Source organism: Lepidochelys olivacea (assembly GCF_965140295.1).
Source record: "Lepidochelys olivacea isolate rLepOli2 genome assembly, chromosome: 13".
NCBI lineage: Eukaryota > Metazoa > Chordata > Testudines > Cheloniidae > Lepidochelys > Lepidochelys olivacea.
Genome location: NC_140423.1, coordinates 38,782,504 through 38,804,553, shown reverse-complemented (window position 1 = coordinate 38,804,553; position 22,050 = coordinate 38,782,504). Strand labels below are relative to the sequence as shown.

General features: G+C 53.0%; 1 gene segment (V, D, J or C); it reads left to right on the top strand.

Moving 5' to 3' along the window:
- The first annotated feature begins 11,420 nt into the window (after positions 1-11,420).
- Positions 11,421-21,976, top strand: LOC311529930 (immunoglobulin heavy constant gamma 4-like). The segment is given in 7 exons: positions 11,421-11,430; positions 11,474-11,770; positions 12,073-12,387; positions 15,027-15,353; positions 15,728-16,060; positions 19,260-19,393; positions 21,893-21,976.
- The last annotated feature ends 74 nt before the right edge of the window (positions 21,977-22,050 follow it).

Here is a 22,050-nt window from a genome sequence, read left to right as displayed (position 1 = left end):
TCTTATGGAGCAGCGGGGAAAATGGCTGAGATTTTCCAACCAACAGAGAGATTGGGATTCCTGGGTCCAATTATGCTTATTTGGGTCTCTCGGTGCCAGGAGCAAATCTGAAGGTCTCCGGCTTTGTTGGGAGAAAGCCCCATTGAGGAAAACATGGCCAGGGACAGACCTGCCATGGTTGCTCAACTCTGGGTCCTTCCAGCCAGAAATTCATGAGCTTGATGACCCACCTGAGCTCAATGCATTTATTCCCCTTTCCCAGAGATGGCAGCTGGTACACAGGACAAATGACCTGCCCATGGTCATGACTGGCACCCAGATCCTCCTGCTCTAACCACTAGACCCCACACTGCACCCACAGCTCAGGACAGAACTTGTGTTCCCTAAACCCTACCCTCTGCACAGGGAGAAGGGCCATTTATATTTCACTCCTGTGCTCTGCTGAGGTCCCTCAAGACATGAGTCCCCCAACTCCCACTGCAAGCCGATGGAGGAGGGGAGACCTCGAATCACTTTAGAAATCTCAGCAGGGAAACCCAGACTCATGGGAGCCCTGGCACCCAGGGACAATGTCCTCTCTTGAATGTTGTGTGAAGGATATGCATGGTGTCGCTCATGAGATTAGTTTCTAAAGTGAACGTCCAAGCCCCACTGTGGGGCAATGGAGCTGAGAGGTTTCTCTCCTTTGTTTGAATGAATTCATGGGCTTCTGAATCCGATATGGAATCTGCCCCACCCCAACACATCTTTTCCTTCAGAACAGATTTTAATTGGGTGCCTGTCATGGCTGCAGATCCATGAAGACTTTCCTAATGTGCCAGCAACAAATTTGAGGAATAAAAAGGGACAATAAGGACAAAATTCTGAAACAGCCACCTTGGGAATCCATGTCCAAGTGTGGAGCAAACAACTCCCAGGGGGATCCCATGGTTAAGAAGGAAAGAAATTTTTCAGTGAACCACCTCCCTGCCATGAAAGTCTTCCGTGAACTTTCCCCAAGAGCAAGAGTATCCATCCCAATGTCTTGGCCAAATCACAGCCCAATGAGATTACATTCTGCACCCTCCTTTAAATTCCCTCTTGCAGTTAGGACAGTTTTCCTGCAATTCTGTTAGTGGTGATGGGGTCTATGAAGCTGCAGAATCATCTCCTCCAGGGGTGGGGTGGGATCCCCATTACTTGGGGCATTTCAGACTGGATAATGCCTTAGGAATACAGGGTACTCTCCTGCACTGGAGTGGAGCGGAGGTTCCCACCCAGCTCAGGTTGCAATAAATCTTGGTTTCACCAAAGACGGATCTCTTTCTCCATTATGATGCCTTCATTGCCACCCCGCCTCCCCCCACCAGGGCTCACATGGAGTCATTCGGTTGTTTATGCCATTGGCTGGACGGGATAAATACATGTGTGGACATCCCCAAATTAATACCTGCCTCTGAGAATCCACTTACCGAGGGACACCTTTTCCACAACCCTCTTGGGCGCTTCCATGGCTGGGTGATGCACCATGCAGGTGTAATTTCCTTCTCCTTGACTTTGCTCAACCTTCAGGATGCTGTAAGCAGAGAAAGTGCCATTTCCTGACACAGGGCCACTGTAACTGGACTTGACTTCTGGGGAGTTATTCTTCAACCATGACATGCTGATCTCTTCAGGGTAAAAGCCACTAGCTTTGCAGAAGAGAGTCAAGGACACTCTGTTCCTGGAGATGTCTTTGTGGTCGGCTTGGGAGACAGTGACTGAGGGCTCCTTCTCACGGATGCCTAAATGAAAAGGAAGAGGGGCGAGAAAAGAATAAGACTTGGTTTGTCTGTCTAAGTTAAGGACTTAGATCCACCAGCTATCTCTGTGTGAAGGGGCCAGGGAGAGCAGTTGTTCAGGGTACGTGTGAAGCTAGACCAGGCAAAATAAAAACCCAACCCTTGAGCATCATCTCCCTTGAAACTCAAAAAGCTTGGATCTTCACCCAAAGACTCAACTGAACTCCAAAGCTTTCCCCGCAGAATGCACAGTGAACTTCCAGATCCTCAACCTTCAACGGCAACAACTTAATATCATCATCTTCATCTCCATCACCATATTCATCTTCTTCACCTCCCTTCCTTCCTCCTTATCTTCACCTTCTCCAGCATTCTAACGTTCTTTCTTTTTTTCTCCTTCAGCATCTTCATTTCCTTCTTCATTGTCATCGAAATCATCTTCATCCCCTTCGAGATCATCATCATCCTAATCGTTATCCTCAACTTGGTTTTACAGTAACACAGATGGGCAGGGGTCTTTGAGCTAGTCCTGTGTCCCAAACCTGAACCCTCACCCCAAACCATCTCCTCTTCACCCCAAGTCTCCGCCATGCATCATCATGACATTGGGTCACCAACCCATTTGCTCACTCAGATGGAGCCTCTTCCCTCCTTCAAACACTCACAGCAAAATTCAACACAACTGAGATTTTTCAAAGGCTGGCTAAGGGACTTGGACACCTTGGGTATTTCAATGGGATTTGGGCACCTAACTCCACTGGAGACTTAGAGATTCTCATCAGAAATATCCCTGAAAGACCAGATGCCTGCAACAAGCACCAGCCTGATTTCCAGAGGTAAGAAGTACATATGCACATCAGACCAGAGTCACAAATAGGACACTAAGTCACTAACAGGCCACGTCGCTGGATCCCAGGGAGCAGAGAGAGTGAAATTCTTGGAGAATCTGGAAATTAACGTTAAAGCAGGGAATACTGGGGAAACTGTGCAAGTGGAAATTAATGAGAGATAGAGAATGAAAGATTCATAGGAGAAATAATAATTATACATGCAATACATCCCTGTGCTAAGGACTTGGGCTCCGCTGAAGTCCTAAGACTTAGAGGCTGCCTAGGACTTGTTCGGGGTGAGTTTCACCCTCTAATCCCAATTAACAATGACTGGAGTTTGCCTTTTCCTTTGAGATGCCAAGGCTACTCACCTGTATTGCTCATGGTTATGTCCTGGGTTAGTTCTCCAGAACAGAGTGTGGTCACTTTGCAGGTAAATATGGTGCCTTGTCCCCACTGGGCCAGTGACACAGGGTGAGAACTGACCGGGTTGGTGGTCCCGTTGCTGTTCTTCTTGAGAGTTTCTGTCTTCGCCACAGAGCTGACTTGCCCATCCACTTTCCATGCGATTCTGCTGGCTGCTAAGTCATAACCCAAAACTAGACAGGTAACATGACCAGAATTTTGATGACATCTTCAAAGGAGGGTTTGGTTAAGTAGATGGTTGGGTCATGTGAACTTCTGAGGCAGGCTGAGAAATGCAAAGAGAGGTCAATGACCAGCATAAATAATGTGGAAAGGCAGAAAAAGACTATCGAAATCTAATCTAATCTATCCATCCACCTCCATCAGAACACTGGTAGTATCCATCTCATCCGTCCATCCCCCCATTATATCTCTTTCTCTTCCCATCCACCTACAGTATCAATTTCTCTATGGTACTCCTGTCTCCCACCACACTAGTGTCTAGGTGCAGTCCCACCTACCCTTAGGCAAGGCTGATTTCTGAGTAACTCTCCACCCCACCATGCACAGGCATAGCCCCTCACCCAAGCACTTGCTGGCGTTGTGCATGGAGAGCTCTGTTTCCACTGCTGGGTGGGTCACTTGACAGGTGTAGATGTCCCCCGTCTCCCACCTCTGCCTGGTGACAGTCATGCGGCTCTGTCCCATGTAGGAGCCATCTGTGCCCATTGTAGAGGAAAAGGCCGGGGTAGGGGGGGCTCCTCTCCTTTCCATTCACCAGCCATTTCATGACAGTTTTCCCGGGTCTGAAGCTCAGGAGGAGGCAAACCAGCTCCAGCTGGCTCTCTATGGCACTCTCCTCGCAGGTGGGGACTAGGAGGTAAACCTGGGGTGGCATTGTCAAACCACACACTGAGAGCAGAGACAGGAGATGTCAAGGTTCCTTCCCCACTCTGAACTCTAGAGTACAGATGTGGGGACCTGCATGAAAACCTCCTAAGCTTAGTTTCACCAGCTTAAGTTAAAACTTCCCCAAGGTACAAATTAATTTTATCCTTTGCCCCTGGATCCACTGCCACCACCAAACTTTAACTGGGTTTGCTGGGAAAAGTAGTTTGGACACATCTTTCCCCCCAAAATCCTCCCAACCCTTGCACCCCACTTCCTGGGGAAGGTTTAGTAAAAATCTGCACCAATTTGCATAGGTGACCACAGACCCAAACCCTTCAATCTTAGGGCAATGAAAAAACATTCAGTTTTCTTACAAGGAGACGTTTAATAGAAGTAAAGGAATCACCTCTGTAAAATCAGGATGGTAGATATCTTACAGGGTAATTAGATTCAAAACATAGAGAATCCCTCTAGGCAAAACCTTAAGTTACAAAAAGGACACACAGACAGGAATAGTCCTTCTATTCAGCACAGTTCTTTTCTCAGCCATTTAAAGAAATCATAATCTAACACATACCTAGCTAGATTACTTACTAAAAGTTCTAAGACTCCATTCCTGTTTTATCCCCAGCAAAAGCAGCATACAGACAGACACAGACCCTTTGTTTCTCTCCCTCCTCCCAGCTTTTGAAAGTATCTTGTCTCCTCATTAGTCATTTTGGTCAGGTGCCAGCGAGGTTACCTTTAGCTTCTTAATGCTTTACAGGTGAGAGGATTTTTCCTCTGGCCAGGAGGGATTTTAAAGCGGTTTACCCTTCCCTTTATATTTATGACAAAGGAAAACACAGTCCAGTGTGACTCTCTGTAGATCCCCACTCCCCTTCCCAAGAGAGCGCTAACTCTACAGTCCTCCCAGCACTGGCAAAAACCCCACCTTCTTGTGCTGTGTTTACACTGCATACTTTATTCAGCCTCTAGGGATTAACTTCACAGCCATGTAAGGGATTAAAACAAATGGGAACAGGGCCCTTAAATCATTTAGGCAAATACTGAATGCCTCCGTGCATTCTTTCTGCACATGCTGCTGGAGTGTGTTCTCCCTGGTAAACAGCAGGGACAAAGCTGGAACTTGAGCTGTGTTTGTTTGAACTTCTTTTCCGCAATTAATGTCCTGTTTAAGGGGGAGTGTGGCGCTGTAGAGCATGACATGGCATCAGAAGAAAACCTGGGAGAGGACTGACTGTGTCTGATTATGGAAAAAGGGTCAAATGCTCAGCTGATGTAAGTCGACACAGGGCCACTGACTTCCATGGAGATCAGTCGATTTACACCCGTTGAAGTTCTGACCCCAGAATGCCTAGGTTTGCTGCTCTGGGGTTGTATCCATTTCAAAAGATGCCCGAGAACAGCCGGAGTGCAAGAAACACACACAGCTCCATGACAAAGAGGTGTAAGCGAGTGCTAGCTTGTAAGGGGGTGTAGCCCCGTTAGGGCCAGTGGTTGCTGGGAATTGGAGTTTCATGGGGCTGCTTGCTGCAGTCTATATAAGGGAAAGCTTCTGGCTCAGTGCTGAGGAAAGCACCCAAGAGGGAAATCTCTAGATGCGGACCAGGCAGGAGGGCTAGGAACCATGCGGGAAAGGGGACCTTGTGGGAAAGGGGGCGTGTGCTCCCCATCCAGCCGGCTGAATGCTGGGGGGGGCCCGGGTGGCTGGGAGCCTGTGCTCTGAGTTCCACTGGTTTTGCTTTGAGTCCTTGTGTGTGAACAAACCTGGCCTTTGGACTGAAGCAGCGAATGGGCTTTGTTCTACCCCCCCAGGGGGAGGAGTCTGGGTCTGGGTTTGGGTTTGGGTGAGGGAGTAAGGCAGTGAGCCGAAGATTTCCCCTGTACAGAAGGGCAGCATGAGGCTTAGGTGCCATTTCAGACCAGCTGCGTGTCTAAGATTTCCCAAGGTGCCTGAGGGATTTACGTGCCACGTTCCCATGGGAAATGGGTACCTAAATATTTTAGGCAGGGCTGAAAAATCTCCCTCTTCGTGGAACATAGGACTCTGCCCAGGGGTGCATTTCACCCTGAGGTTTCCCTCATTCCAGGGCCCACGGAGAGGGGCGCTGGGGGCGGGAGTTCTGCAATGACAAAGCACCAGGGCTCAGTGTGTTTCAACACGGGGCCAAACTTTCCCCACTCTTGCAGGGTGAGATTTTTCCAAAGGCACTTACAGGATGTGGATTAAGATTAACTGGCTCCCAGACCCTCTAGGTGCTTTGAAAATCTCAGCCTGGCTGCCCCCTCCTCCCCCCGCCGCATGTCTTACATTCCTGAGGGAACTTCCCGGACACTGTCTTCCCTGTGCCTTGATGCGTCACGTCGCACTGGTAGGGGTCGCCCTGCCGGGAACTGTCGGAGGGGATCAGCAGGCTGCTCTGGGTGTGGAGACAATTGCTCATCGTCACCTCTGGGAAAGTTTTGACCCCCTTGGTCACTTGGCCAGAATTCCACTTGATGTCCACTGATGATGGCAAATAGCCAGTTACGAGGCAGGCCAAGCTGGTGTCCGGGGGCACATTGCCGGTCTTGCTGCAGCAGGGAACCAGGGGGAAGACGGAGGGGGCTGTGCGGGTCGCTGGAAAAAGAATGAGAATATGAGAGAAACCATCAAAAGGGGAAACTCTGAAAACCGGCCACTGATCTACCTACATCCGTCCATCCACCTCCCTCTGTGGCCTGATGGCTGCCTGGCCCAGTGGCCAATTCACTGGGAAAGGAGTCAGGACTCTGAGGTTCTATTCCCAGCTGCTGTGGAACCGTGGGCCTGTCGCAGACCTTCTCTCGCCCTTTAACTTTCCATTGTGAAGTGGTGTCGGAGCGATGGACGAAAAACACGAGAAATGGGATTCTGACCTCGGCTGCTCCAGTGTAAACCTGGAGCAACTCCAGAGGACTAGCTCTGGTTTTGTGCCAGTGATGCTGAGAGGAGACTCTGGTCCTTTATAAGGCAGAAATATTCCCCACGCGCCTCACAATGTGAGTCCAGCCCTCCTCAGCTATCCAGTGTGAAGCGAGCATCAGTACTGTTGTTGAACAGATGGGGAAACGGAGGCCTGGAGCGATGACGTGGTTTCCCCAAGGTGACAGGGAGAGTCTGTGGGAGATCTGGGAACCGAAGCCAGCTCCCTAAGTCCCGTCCTCTGTTTGATGACAAGACCATTTGCTAAAGCTAGGGAAGAGCCCTCTGTGAGTCATGGATGGACGAGATAACTCAACACGCGCTCTTTCTCCTCCGGTCCCTGCCCTTCTGTGCAAACATATCTTTCAAACCATACACCTCGGATTCTGGGCTCTTCAATCTGCCTCTCCGGGACACTGACAGGTCCAGGGGAAATTCACTGTGGATGAAATATTCATTCCCAGCTGGCTTTCCCAATTTTACAGTATTTTGGGGCTTGCAGTCCTTATTTCTGGATTCTGGTGGACTCTCCATGACACGGAGTCCTTAAAGCCAGCTTTGGCCTCTCTATCTAACTGCTCTGCTGGACCAGAAGGTGGGGCTTGGGCCAGGGATCGCCGGGGGACGTGCCAATCATGGTGATCCCTTCTTCTGCCCTGAAACTCCATGAATTGATGAGTTCTAAACAGGTCAAATTGCAGTGGACATTCCACCACCAGTCTTGGTGCGAGGAACCACCCAACTACTTCTCACCACCTTCACAGGAGCGAGAACCAGAAGAGACAATAAAGACAAATAATAAAGACAAACTGCCAGGAGATGTTAAAAGAATTAAAAGATGGCTAGAAGGAGACATGATGTTTGTGCGCACCTAGGTACAGGACATCTATCTATCCCCGTACACACCCACTATCAATCTATCCATCCTGCGTGGTTGAGAGTCAGGATTCCTGGATTCTATCCCCAGTTCCAGGACAGCCGTAAAGTCTCCTTCTTCACCTTCCCGCACGGCAGGTTCTCAAAAAGAGCCCCCAGGAGGCCTCAATCTTTTCTGAGCTTTGGGGCCTTCGTGACCGAATCTCTGGGGAAAACCGACCAACAAAACAAACAAACAACGTGGGCTGAAAAGGGGAAGATTACAGAAGTGAAAGTCACACTGAGGTTGTTTTTTCACCCCGGTTTTAGCCCCCTCGGCTTCCCCGCCTGTCCAATTTTCACACCTTCTCACCAGCTGTAACAGTGAAAGCTCCCCAGTGGGCGTCATCTATTGTTCTCAATCTATAATTATCTTGACTACCATCTGGCGGGGAGGAGAGGGGATGTCTGACAGGCAAAGATACCTCAGAAGAGCTACGCGACAGCCACAGAGCAGAGCTGGACTCCCGGACAGAACCCCCCGGTCTACAGTGCCGGACCACGACCCAACATGGTGAGTAAATTACAGGAAAGTGGCTGCTATTGGCTTCTCACATGAGTGCAGAGGGTGTTTTAACCCTATCAGAGATAAATGGGGTGGAGAGTGTGCTAGAGAGGGGAGCAAGACACCTGGGTTCTCTCCCCAGCTCTGGGAGGGGGGCGGGGTCTAGTAGGTTAAAACAGCGGGTCAGGGATCCAGGACTGTTGTGCTCTGTTCTCACCTATGAAGGGCAGTGGGGTACGCCCCCTGTGTGGACCCAAAACCAGAGCAGGGTGCAGAACATGGCTCCCCTGCAGAGCCTGGATATGCTGGGGAGGTCGGGATGGGTAACACAGGCAGCGCTGTGCCCCCCGCCCCCCACAGAGACAGGGGAACAGAGGTGATTATCTCACACTCCACCTATAAGCTGGGATAACAGTTTTGAAAGAACTGTAGGGAGCGAGCCCAGGGCTGGGTTAGCAGGACCTGCGGGTCGGGAGTGAGGGGCAACTGCAGAGCTGTGGGGGAGCCAGGGCTGGGCTCGCACGCTGCTGTGGGTCAAGAGTGAGGGGCACCAGCAGGGCCGGGGAAGCAGGGCTGAGATATCAGGGGGCTTCAAGTCAGCATTGAGGGTCACTGGCAGAGCTGAGTGGGGGATCCCAGGGCTGGGCTAGCAGGGGGCTGAAGGTCAGGAGTGAGGGGGCACCAGCAGAGCTGCGGGGGCAGGGCTGAGATATCAGGGGGCTGTGGGTTGGGAGTGAGAGGCACCAGCAGGTCTGGGGGAGCCCAGGGTTGGGCTAGCAGGAGGCTGGGGGTCAGAACTCAGGGACATAAGCAGACATGGGGCACTCAGGGTTGGGGGGCTGAAACTAGAGGTTTGGGGGAACAGCTGAATTGTTTCTAAGGGGCTTTTGTTGTCTCCTCTCTTTAGCCCAGTCGCAAATATTTGCTACCAAAAACTTTCTAAACTGAGGCATAAATTTCCCTTTGCATGTCCCTTGTCAGAGGTAAAACCCTCAACTCACCGAGTGCAGGAACACGTCTCTCTGAGCCGTCCCAGCCTCCCTCCACCAGCTCTGTGCTCATGCTCCATGCTGAGGGCCGAGCGTGGGGAGTTCCCAGCACAGCTAGATGTCAGCTTGGCTGCCTGGGGCTGGATGTAACTGGCAGCCCCTGTTCGGGCAACAGCTCAGAGTTCAGGCTCCTAATTTGGCCTTTGAGTTGAGCTGTCTCCATTTTTGCGGCACACTCAGCTGGAGACGCGTCGGGCTTCCTTTCCAGGGGGGACGAGCTCTGACGTCTCCGGCTAAAGCCCACTGGAGATGCAGACCCCGGTAACTGCTTGAGTAGCAATCTGGCTAGAAAGGTCGTGAGCTAGAAGTCATGATAACTAGTCAACTACTGAGTTTGGGGGAGGGAAGCTTTTTTAACCTAACCACAGAACTATCACCCTAAACCAACCTTAAACCCAACTACTTAGACCCCCAACTCTGACCTAACTCCCTAACCAGGATCCTAACCCCAGTCCTAACCCCCGACACATGCACCAACTCCTTAACCCCAACACCCTAATCTCGCCCTTTCCCTATAGTCCTATCCTCATCCTGAACCCCGGCTCTCTAGCCCCTACTCCCTAACTCTGACCCCCAACTCTGATCCTCTCATCAAACCCAACCCTAACCCTAACGTCCCAACCTTATCCCCCCAACCCTGACTTTAGATTGCTTAGGCTGCAATGGTCCTGGGATCAGTAGAGTCCTCATTCTTATTTCTCTGTAAAGCTCCTGGCGCAATGGGTCCCTGATCCTAGATTGGGTTTTCTAGACACTTTGATGCAAGTACTAACTACCAATTATACCCCTAACCATAACCCCAGCTCTAACCCTAACCTCCCAACCTTGACCCTCTGAGCTTTAGGGTTTCCATGTCTCCAGTTGTGTATCAAGCATCCCAGCATCAGAATTATGCGTCATCGTGGCAAACTGGCCCCTTGGGATAGGACTACAGAGTCTCACTAACTCTGGGAAATGGCAGCAGAACCGGTAGGAATCTGATGGTTGAATGGCTTCAAAATTGGCTAGAAATCCAATCACAACACATCAAATATTGAACTTGAGAGTGGAAAGGTATTTGACCCGAACCATTAAACCGTCACACTTAATTATAGCCCTTAACCCCAGCACCTAACCCTAACCGCTAACCCTTAATCCTCCTCCCATGTATAATGATAACCCGAACTCTAACCCAAAGGGCCCAAATGTCCCGGGTTGATCTGGACAGTCCCATTCTTTCCTACCAGTGTCTCAAGTCAGTTCCCAGGACTCTAATAACGTGTGTCTGAGCAACAGAATTGCTAATTGGCCGCTAGGGACTGATGATGTTAGCAGTGAACCTAGGAGCCTAGTGAGAATATAACATTTAATATTCGTACCCAAGCTAAAATTGCTGATCTAACATCTGCATGTCTCCAGCTGGAGACCGGAAGACCCAAACGTTTCTGGTACCACACTTCTTCCGAGAGCCCAGAAATGTCCCCCAATTTCAATTCCTTGGTCAAAATCTTGGGTTGTTTTCTAGCTGCAGAGGCTGTGATTTCTCCAAGGAGAATTTCTCTGCCACTTTGGCACCTAATTCCCTTTGGTTCCTCGGGAAAAACCCGGTGCAAATAACTGGGAACAACCCTCCACTCTGGGAAATCAACCCATGTCCCTGCTGAACCACGGCACCAGCACAATGCATCACCCAGTCCATAGAGCAGAGGTTGGGGTTGGGACAGAGGACTCCTGGTTTCTGTACCTGGCTGTGCCACTGACCTGCTGTGACCAGGTCCCTTCCTCGCCCTCTGCCTCAGTTTCCCCTCTGACCCTTCCTTTACCTTGCCTATTTGGCCTGTAAGTTCTTTGGGGTAGGGACTGTCTGTCATTGTGTCTCTCTGCAGCACCTGTGTAATGGGGCCCCCGACCACAGACAGGGCCTGTTTAGCGCTAAGTGATTTGGGGGCCCTGCTCCTGGTGACTCTGTGACTCCGCCGGGAAGACGGGGGCAGCCTCTCTCAGGCACCCACTTACACACATCAGTGTCACCACAAGCTGTCTGCTGTGCTGAATGGAGCAGAGTGGGGCTCCGTTAGGGGACGCTCTCCCCCGGCATTGAGTGCTGGGCCCAGGGCCACGCTAGGGCCCCCGGGCTGCATGGAGCGGGGTAGGGGCTGCGTCTCATGGCCTCGCTCTCTCTCCCTTTGCAGCCAGCCCCACGGCCCCGTCTGTCTTCCCCCTGACCTCCTGCACCGGCGACGACACCCCCCAGGTCACCTTCGGCTGCCTGGCCAAAGGATACTTCCCCGAGCCGGTCACCGTGACGTGGAGCCCAAGCGTCGCCCCCTCGGGCGTGAAGACCTATCCCTCCCTGCTGCAACCTTCCAGCGGCCTCTACGCGCTCAGCAGCCAGGTCACCGTCCCGGCCAGCAGCTGGGAGTCTAACACCTATAGCTGCAACGTACAACACCGGCCCACCAGCTCCAGCATCTCCAAGGAAATCCCAAGTAGGGACAGCGCGGTGCAGCCCGAGGGGGGAACGGGAGGGGTTGGGGGTCTCTCAGCTCCCTGATCTGGTGACTGCGGCAGGGAGAGAGGATGGGAGCCTGCCGGCGCTGTGAGCCGAGGGAGTCGCTGTGGTGGGTGGATGGACGGAGAGAGAGAGACACCACGCCGAGAGAAGTGACGGGTGCTGCAGTGCAGGGAAAGGGGCAGGGGGCTCCGTCGGGGGCGCCGGGGAGCGGGGAGCAAGGTGGGGGGGCTCAGCAGGGGTCTGTACAAAAACTAACCCCTGCCACCCTTCTGCCAGAGGGCCAGCACTCTGAACCCGAGGTGCACGTTCTATATTCCTGCACCGCCAAGCCAGGCACCGTGCAGCTGGTGTGCTTCATCTCCGGCTTCTCCCCCGAGCCTTTGACGGTGCAATGGCTGGTGGACGGCCAGCCCGGGATACTTCATGGTGACACCGACCCTGCCAAGAAGGACGCCGATGGCCGCACCTTCAGCACCCGCAGCAAGGCCAGTGTCTCCCAGGACGAGTGGCAGGAGGGCAAGACGTACACCTGCCAGGTGTACCACCCGGGCACCAAGACCACAAACCAGGACCATGCCCGCAAGTGCGAAGGTGACGGTCACCCGCACTAAGCTGCCTTGGAAGAGAAGGGGCCGTGGCGGATGTAGAGGGAGTGGGGCCCTGTGATCAGCGTCATTTTTGGGGGGCCCCTTTGGGACCCAGCCAAGAAAAAGATCACTCTCTCTTCTCCACTCCACCCCCGTTTCTCATTCTTGTTTTCTTCCTCCTCCTCCTGTAAGTAATAGCAAGTGAATGAAAATAAAGGGAGGTACCTTGACTGGTGTTGTCGTCAAACTTATTTTCCCACAGACCACTTGAAAATCGCTGGGGGTCTCAGCGGACACGTAGTGATCTTTCCAAATATTGTGTGTACCATTCGCTAATGATTGTAAAGCGCTTCGGATAAGAGCCCTTTGTAAAAAAATGTACGAAAAGGTGCCGTGAGGGGTGTGGCCACGAGTTAGGGTGCGGGAGGGGGCTCAGGGTTGGGGGTGCAGGGTCTGGGAGGGAGTTAGGGTGCGGGAGGGGGCTGGGGGTTGGGGTGCAGGGTGTGGCCAGGAGTTAGGGGGACGGATGGGCTCAGGGCTGGGGCAGGGGATTGGGGTGTGGATCACTTCCCTGGGGCAGCTCCCATTTGGTAAGAGGGGTGCAGGTGCGGATGTGGGGGTCTGCAGGAATCAGGGAGGGCAGGGGGCTGGGAGTGGGGTGGGGATTGGTGGTTGCCGGAGTAAGGGAGAGCTGGAGGCGGGAGGGCTCTGTGGGGGGCAGGAGGCTGTGGGAAGTGCGGGGGGTGCAGGAGTCAGGGAGGGCAGGAGGCTGGGGGGCTGTGGGGGGCTGAAGGAGTCAGGGAGGGCCGGAGGCTGGAGGGGGTGGGGGGTGCAGGAGTCAGGGAGGGCAGGAGGCTGGGGGCTGTGGGGGGCTGAAGGAGTCAGGGAGGGCCGGATGCTGGAGGGGGTGGGGGGTGCAGGAGTCAGGGAGGGCAGGAGGCTGGGGGGCTGTGGGGGGTGCAGGAGACAGGGAGGGCAGGAGGCTGGGGGGCTGTGGGGGGGTGCAGGAGACAGGGAGGGCAGGAGGCTGGGTGCTGTGGGGGGTGCAGGAGACAGGGAGGGCAGGAGGCTGGGAGCTGTGGGGGGGGGGGTGCAGGAGACAGGGAGGGCAGGAGGCTGGGGGCAGTAGGAGGGTGCAGGAGACAGGGAGGGCAGGTGGCTGGGGGCTCTGGGGGGTGCAGGGTCTGAGAGGGAGTTAGGGCGCGGGAGGGGGCTCAGGGCTGGGGCAGGAGGTTGGGGTGCACAGCGCTTACCTGGGGCAGCTCCATTTGGTGCCAGGGGTGCAGGTGGGAATGTGGGGGGGTCCAGGAATCAGGGCAGGGGACTGGCACATGGGGGTGCTCCCAGTCCCCTCCCCCGAGCGGCTCACAGCAGGGCCTGGGGGGGTATGTGTAGGGGGAGTGCGGGGACCAAGCTTCTCCCCCGCAGCTGCCCGGCCCTGGACCCCCCCCCCCGTGTTTTACTGTCAATCCGCATCTGCTCCTGCCGGCTCCAGGGGCTCCTCTGCAGGCTCCGCCCCCACCGGCATCACGCTCCCCCCTCCCCCACCTCTTCCCTGCCCCTCCCCAGCGCTGCCCCTGCCCCCGAACAGCTGTTTGCCGGCGCTCGGGCCTGCCGCACTCCCCCCGCACATCTCCCCCTGTGAGTCGCCAGGGGCAGGGGGCTGGGAGCACCCCCACACACCCAGCCCTGACTCCTGAACCCCCCCACATTCCCACCCCCACCCTCCGCACCAAATGGAGCTCCCCAGGGAACTGGTCCACACCCCAACCTCCTGCCCCAGCCCTGAGCCCCCTTCCTCACCCTAACTCCTGGCCACACCCTGCACCCCAACCTGCTCCTGCACCCTAACTCCCTCCCAGACCCTGCACCCCCCACCCTGAGAACCCTCCCACACCCTAACTCCCTCCCAGACCCTGCACCCCAACCCTGAGCCCCGTCCCACACCCTAACTCCCACCCAGACCCCACACCCCCCCAACTCTGAGCTCCGTCCCACACCCTAACTCCCTCCCAGACCCCACACCCCCAACCCTGAGTCCCCTCCCGCACCCTAACTCCCTCCCAGACCCCACACCCCCAACCCTGAGTCCCCTCCCGCACCCTAACTCCTGGCCACACCCTCACCCTACCTTTTCTTACATTTTTTTACAAAGGGCTCTTATCCGAAGCGCTTTACAATCGTTAGCAAACGGTACACGCAATATTTGGAAAGATCATTACGTGTCCGCCAAGACCCCCAGCGATTTTCAAGTGGTCTGTGGGAAAATAAGTTTGACGACAACACCAGTCACAGTATCTCACTTCATTTTCATTCACTTGCTATTACTTACAGGAGGAGGAGGAAGAAAACAAGAATGAGAAATGGGGGCGGGGGGGAGATAGGAGAGAGTGATCTTTTTCCTGGCTGGATCCCAAGGAGGGGCCCCACTAACTCTAAATCTCCCACTGGGCAGGACCAAGCTTCTGCCCTCGCAGCTGCTGGCCCTGAGGCCCCCTGTCATTGTGGGGCCCTGTGTTTTACTGGAAATCCGCTTCTGGGGAGGTGGATGCCGGACTGGGCTCCAGGGGGAAGAGGAGACTGGGATGGGCTTGGGCAGGGGAACCCAGGGCAACCTGCTGACCTGGGCTCTCCTGTCCCCAGAAGAAAAAACATCTCCCAGTAACATCCAGGTCTTCCTGGTGCCCCCGTCTCCCGCCGCCCTGTATGTGGCCAAGAGCCCCATGCTCACCTGCCTGGTGGTCAACCTGCCTAGCAACTCCAGCCTCCAGGTGGTCTGGTCCCGGGAGAAGCCAAAGTCCATGAGCCCTGATCGCCTGGACATCGTTGAGCAGTTCAACGGCACCTTCACCGCCTCCAGCTCCATGCCCATCTTCACCCACGACTGGGATGCCGGAGAGACCTTCACCTGCAAAGTGGAGCACTCAGAGCTGCCCTCACCCCTCATCAAATCCATCTCCAAGAAGCCAGGTAGGAGGAGAGCAGGGTCCCTAAGGGGAGAGACTCCCCTATCCCCACCCCAGCAGGGAGGGATGCTCCTTAAGGGGAAGCCCCAACCCCCAACAACCTGGGATCCTGGCCTTGGGTCCCTTTGCATCCCCACGTGAGATGGAGACCATCCAATCCCCCATCCTGCTCTCTGGGGCTACCAGCTCCCAGTCCCCAGCACCTCCATCCTGGAGGAGAGAGGGGATGTTTCTATCCCCACACACACACACCCACACACCCACACACCCACACACGCACACACGCACACACGCACACACGCACATTCCTTCTCCCCGCGTGGCCCAGCTGAGTGATGTGCATGGCTCCCCTGTGTCCTCCGTCCCCATGCACCGAAGGCAGGCGCTCTGGCCCAGGCATCTACCTCCTGCGCCCCCACAACGATGAGCTGAGCAGCTCTGAAGACTCCGTCAGCCTCACCTGCCTGGTGCGGGGCTTCTTCCCCGAGGACATCTCGGTGCAGTGGATGAAGAACCACAAAGCCAACGAGACCATGGAATACATCACCACCCAGCCCATCAAGGACGGAGCCGGCAACTCGAACTTCTTCCTCTACAGCAAGCTGAAAGTCAGCAAGGCCAGCTGGAACAGCGGGGACACCTACACCTGCACGGTCATCCACGAAGCCCTGCAGATGAAGTTCACCCAACGCAGTGTCAGCAAAGTCTCTGGTAAATGAAGACGTCTCCTCCCAGCCCCACTGCTAGTATTGTCCAGTACAACTTCCTGTAAATAATCTCTGTGCCCGCAATGACAACAAGTGAATAAACGGAATGAGTCTGAGCTCACCCCCAGGTCTCCTTGTTGTGGTGTCACTGGGTCAAATCTGCAGGTCGCCCAAGGTGGACGAGGTCCCAGGTTGCAGGCTGGGAGAAGCCGAGAAGCTACACGTCTGGGGATGCCAATTCCCAGATCCTGAATGGGTGGATACATATACACCATGGATGGATGGGTAGATCCATGGGTAAAGGCCATGGAAGGAAGGATGGGTTGATGCCATGGAAGGAAGGATTGGTAGATACCATGGAAGGAAGGATTGGTAGATACACGGGTTGATGCCATGGAAGGAAGGACGGGTTGGTTCCATAGGAAGGAAGGATGGGTACATACATGGATACAAAAACACAGAAGCAGTGATGGAGAGGGGGGTAGATGGACAGTTACACACACACATACTAAAGAGCCCATATCCAAGCCCAGGTCAGTAGGAAGGCCCAGTGTTCAGAGAGATGTTTAGATGGATACATACATACTTCAGAGGGAAGGACTAATAGACCAACAGATATCACAGAGAGAAGGAGAGAGAGAGATTATTATTTGGATTAAAGTAGCACTTCCACCCCCAACTCAGAGAGGGCCCTGATGGGCTGGGTATGGCACAGACACAGTGGGAGACTGTCCCTGTGTCAAAGGGCTCACACCTTACAGAGAAGGAGGGAGACGAAACAGAGACACCAAGAGGGGAAGGGACCTGCCCAAGGTCACGTCCATTACTGAGCTCGAAACAGAACCCAGGTGTTCTCAAAGTCCCACCTAGTCCCACTAGACTGCGCTGCACTGCGGGAATGGTGGGTGGATGGTTCCCAGGTGCGGTGCCAATGGATAAGTGGATGGGGATGGGTGGATAAATTTATGGAGAAGGTAGGAAGGGTATCCGCTGTGAAGGATGAAGGGATGGATAAATGGATGGCCATAGGTGGACTATGATAGATGGAAGGCTAGAGATGAGGATAGGTGGGGACGGATGGATGTATAAATAACGGATGAGTGGGTGCATATGGTAGTGGATCAGTACCGATAGGGATGGATGGTGATAGGAAAATGAGAATGGATGGACGGATGGATGGATGGGCTGGTAGTGATCGTGAGTGATTGATGAGGATGAATGGATGGGTGAATATGGCAATGGATGGATGGATGACTGATTGTGTTAATGGAGACATATGGTGATGGATGGTTGGAGATGGATAATATATAAAGGGATGATAAATAAGTGGACGGGGGTGCGTGGATGGACGGAAAACGTGGGGGAGGATGAATGGGTGGATGGTTAGGGATGATGATGGAGATGGATGGATGGATGAAAGGGGAGGTAGGAGAATGGATGGGTAAGGATCTATATGGATGGATGGAAGATATGGAGGATGGTTAGAGATAAGGATGGATGGAGCGTGGGATGGCTGGGTGGGTAGGTGTATCGGTGGATGGCCAAGCCATCCCTGGCATCTCACCGAGGCGAGATCCTCTCTAGGCTATAACCCATGTGTACCCAGAGGGGCACTGTATCAGGATCAGGATTTACCCTACACCCCCGTCCACCGCAGAGAGGAGCAGATGCCCCATGGGGATTTTCCAGACAGTCAGTGTGGGGAAGGTAATTAAAATACCCTGACCCCCACACACACCTCCTCTGCTGGCTAGGAGGCTAAGAGGTCTCCCTCCACCCCTTACCCTCAGTGGCAGCTGGGGAGGGGGAGATAGGACAACATCAGGCAAACACCTCACAGCAGGGATCAGCTCCTGGGACTCAGTCCCCACAAAGTAGCAGCAGTAGTAGGGCTGTTATCTGGAGAGAACATTAAGCAGGGACTCACCTAAAGTCTCACTAGCCCTGGTGACATAGGGGGCCAAGGCAGTGGGTGGGACAGACAATGCAGTTGCCCCATCTCTTAAACAGCCCCTCACTCGCACACCTTCCCCCCCATGTGTGTATCAGCCCCAAGGCTGGATGGGCGAGCGCAGGACTCAAACCCACCAGTGCAGCACACAGACCTCGCACCTGGCATTAAGGAGTGGGTAGCCTGCAGCAGCAGTGTTAGGGCTGTTATCCTGGGGGCTGTGCAGGGGCACACAGAGAAAGAGAGTGGGAGGGTTGGCTGAGAGAGAGCTCAGTCCAGGGCAGATGGACACACCTGTAACATGGCATGACCGAGGGACCCTCCCACCTGGGCTGTCGTGTTTCTACACACAGAGACACACACAACGCAGAGAGAGACAAGCAGATTCATGCACCTGTTCTCCAGACATCTCTAGGGCAGAGGGATCAGTAGGGGGCACCGTGCTTCAGGGAGCATCATCTTTCATATCAGAGGGAAACGTTAGATCCCATCCTTAAAATACTTATGGCTCTGTTCACAAAAGCGACAGTGTTCAAAATCCCCACAGCCGAGGCAACTCCAGGTTGGTAAGAGAGCCCTGTGTAAACAGGCCCAGAGGTGGCTGCGTTCCATCTGAAGTGACTCCTGGGTGTTTAGATACATTGGGAGCAGGGTCATAGAGGCACACTTGTGAAATCCATCCTCCTGGTCTTTAGGGAGCTCCCCCACCATGGCAGCATCCCGGCACCTCGCCCACCTCAGAGGGATCCTGAGCCTCCTTTCACAGGCAAAGATACTAAGGCACAGAGAAATTCAACACTCGGCCAATCTTCAGTGCCAGGGTGTAGGGCCACGGTCACATGGGACAAGTGAGATGAGACCTGGGAGGCTCTGCATCCTTCATTTCATCATAGCGGGCAGGGGTGGGTGGATGGATGGAGGGGTGCGTCTGGGGATGGTTGGAGGTGTCTAGAGATTGATGGACGGATTGATGGGTGGTTTGTGGTCATGGATGGATGGAGGAGTCAATGGGGATGGGCGGATGGATGGATACATCTAGAGATGGATAAATGGAAAGAGGCATGTGTCTAGGGATGGAATGATGGATGGTTTGTGGTCAGGGATGGATGGATGTATCCAGAGATAGATGAGTGGAGGGATGGAAGGATGGAGAGAGAAGGGGATAGACGGGTTGGTGTTGGACTCACAGTCCGAGCTCTCTCTGTCACAGTGGCTGAGTTGGAGTTGATGTCTCTTTCTCTCTCCCCAACAGAGGTGATCGTGTCAGGTGAGTTTTGCAGCGAGGATGGAGACAAGGAGCTAGACGGCCTCTGGTCCACCATCTCGGTCTTCGTCACCCTCTTCCTCTTGAGTGTGTGCTACAGCGCCACTGTGACCCTGTTCAAGGTGAGAGAGAGAGAACGAACATAGGAATGAAGCAATGAACGAGTTTAGCACAGTAGAGGGTGTAACGATGCTGCCTCTTGTAACGATGCTGTCTTTGGTGGGACACTTCTGAGAGTATCAACTCAGGACAAATTGCTTAGAGCAAGGCAGTTACAGCCCAAGACTGGGGTTTCTCCACTTCTAAGGCACACCAAACCAGCCCAGCAGAAAGGACTTTGGTTTTACCGCACTGCCTAACCACAAGTCACACAAGCAATTCCTTTAGACACTCTAGTTTCCCAGTATCACCATCAATGCCACTCATTATGGGGACGAAGGTTATCAAAACCAATACCCAGTAATTCTCACAATCCCAAAGGACCAACCCCCAGACCCAGGTCAATATACAAATCAGATCTTACCCCCATTTTTACAGTTCTTGGTAATAGCAACACATTCGTTGCAAAAATTACCATGAGCAATAACAACAAATTCATTGCAAGTGTCCATCTACAATCATTTTTGTCATGCCACATCTTTGGCTCAATATCACTGGGGTTTGGGCCTTTCAGGGTTACCCTCTGCAAAATTAAGTTCTCTTTTTCCTCCTTCTCCTGAAGGATCAGACCCTGATTTCTCTTGCTTAACAGAATTCACTGGCTGCTAGGGTGGGCTCTCTGTGCTAACAGCTATTAGCAAGTCTTTCTTCCCCCAGTCTCCAAGGTAATTTGCATCCACACAGACAGGAGCCTGTTCACCAGTTTTCAGATTCTTAACTGCTACCAATTCCAAGGCTGGACTCTGTCTTGAAGAGATACCACACCAATCCAAACAGTCTGAGGGTGAAACTTTGCTTGTCTCTCCCCTGCATCCTCAAGCATTCAGCTATAAAATTGTTCGGCTCTAAAACATTAGTAGAATAGAATATCAGGGTTGGAAGGGACCTCAGGAGGTCATCTAGTCCAACCCCCTGCTCAAAGCAGAACCAATCCCCAATTTTTGCCCCAGATCCCTAAATGGCCCCCTCAAGGATTGAGCTCACAACCCTGGGTTTAGCAAGCCAATGCTCAAGCCACTGAGCTATCCATCCCCTCTGTAGCCAAATCTGTCCTCAGACCCTGAAGCACAGACGGCTCGCTCACAGAATCAGCACAGAGACATTCCTCTCTCAACAACCTCATCTCCCCAGCAAACTGGTCAAGCACAGCCACTTGCAAAATTGGGATGGAAGGTAACTTTACAGGGTAAATAAAAAGATTTAAAACACAGAGGATTCCCCTCTGACTCTGCTTCTCAGACGCAAAACAGGAATAAAATTACCGCTTAGCATAGGGAAAATTTACAAGTTAAAACAAAAAATAATCTAACGCATTTCCTTGCTATTACATACAATTTCTGTAATTTTAGACATATTATTTCAGGCTCTTTTTAGGAGCTGGGTTACCTGCTCCATCTCTTTCTTTGTTCTGAGAGGGAACAACAAAGAGAGCACAAACAATCTGAAAGTATCTTCTTTCCCCATTGGTCCTTCTGCTCAGGTGCCAACTAAGTTAATTGAACTGATTAATCCCTCACAGGTAAGTGATTCTGTACCTCTGGCCAGGAGGGATTTTATGTTACTGCATACAGAAAGGTTGGAACCCTTCCCTTTATATTTATGACACAGAGAGTAATGGCAAAGTTCTTGGTCCAGGCTTGTAGCAGTGATGCAGGTTCAAATCCAGTCTCTGGAGTACATCCACAGAGGGGATGGGTTATTCAGTCCTTTGTTCAGAGCTTCAGTTTCTAGCAAGGTTCCTCCAGAGGTCTGAAGCAGAATCAAGACAAAATGGATGAGTTTTCCGGGCCTTTTATATTCTCTGTCCTTTCTTTTTACTGTGGAAACTCACAGCACCAAGATGGAGTCTGGAGTCACATGGGCAAGTCACATGTCCATGCACGGCTCAGTTTGCAGGCCGATGCCATTGTTTACATGTTAGTTTGAACGTTCCCAGGAAAGCTCAGACGTGGATTGGCATCTCCCAAATTCATTGTCAGTTAAGTGTTTCTGGATTGGCCACTTACTGAGAATAGTCCTTTCCCAAGAACCTGAGCAAATGCTTGACTGAGGCTACTTAGAATCAAAACACATTGAGATACAAGTCCATAGCCAATATCCATAACTTCAACTACAAAATTGATACACACACACACACACAGGATCATCACAACCAGCAAATCATAACTTTGTCATAGACACCTCACTCCACAACCTTTCTGCAACATTTCCTGCAAATATATATCAATGGTTGCAACAATGATCCATGTGGTCACAGTTCATGTCAATAACATCACAGAGGGCAGCATGGAAGGGAAAGAAAGAAAGGAAGAAGGAAAGAGAAAGAAGAATAGGTGAATAAGACGGAGACTGAGTGAATGAGACACAGACATAAAAGCAGGAAGGGATGACACAGACAGACAGACCGAGCCGCTCCCCCAGTGCTGACCCCTCTCACCCTTGCTCTCTCCGCCCCCGTGCAGGTGAAGTGGCTGTTCTCCACCGTGGTGCAGCTGAAGCAGGCGAGTGGCCCCGAGTACAAGAACGTGATCCAGCGCGTGGTGTAGGGGCCGCTGCCCCCATCCACCCGGAGACAAGGGGCCGGGACTCCCGGCTCTATTGGTGACACCACCCTGAGTCC